We start from the raw sequence: 241 nt of genomic DNA on the forward strand, positions 1-241 counted from the left end.
TATCGTCTCATTAATATCATTGCCATCTGCTCCATATGTAACAGCCCAATTAGAGAGATGCACTTTGACCCCACCTGTCCAAATTTAATTTGTAAGTCTACAGCCATCCCTGCTCACCACCCCTCCCTCTCACGTGCATACACGCACACATAATCACATCATGCTTATTGGCTGTCCAGACTTTGACCTTTTCATTGTTGTCTCTCTACAGGGCCTGAGCTGATTTGTCAGCCTTGTGTAG

Source organism: Monopterus albus, unplaced genomic scaffold (assembly GCF_001952655.1).
Source record: "Monopterus albus unplaced genomic scaffold, M_albus_1.0 scaffold321.1, whole genome shotgun sequence".
Taxonomy (NCBI): Eukaryota; Metazoa; Chordata; class Actinopteri; order Synbranchiformes; family Synbranchidae; genus Monopterus; species Monopterus albus.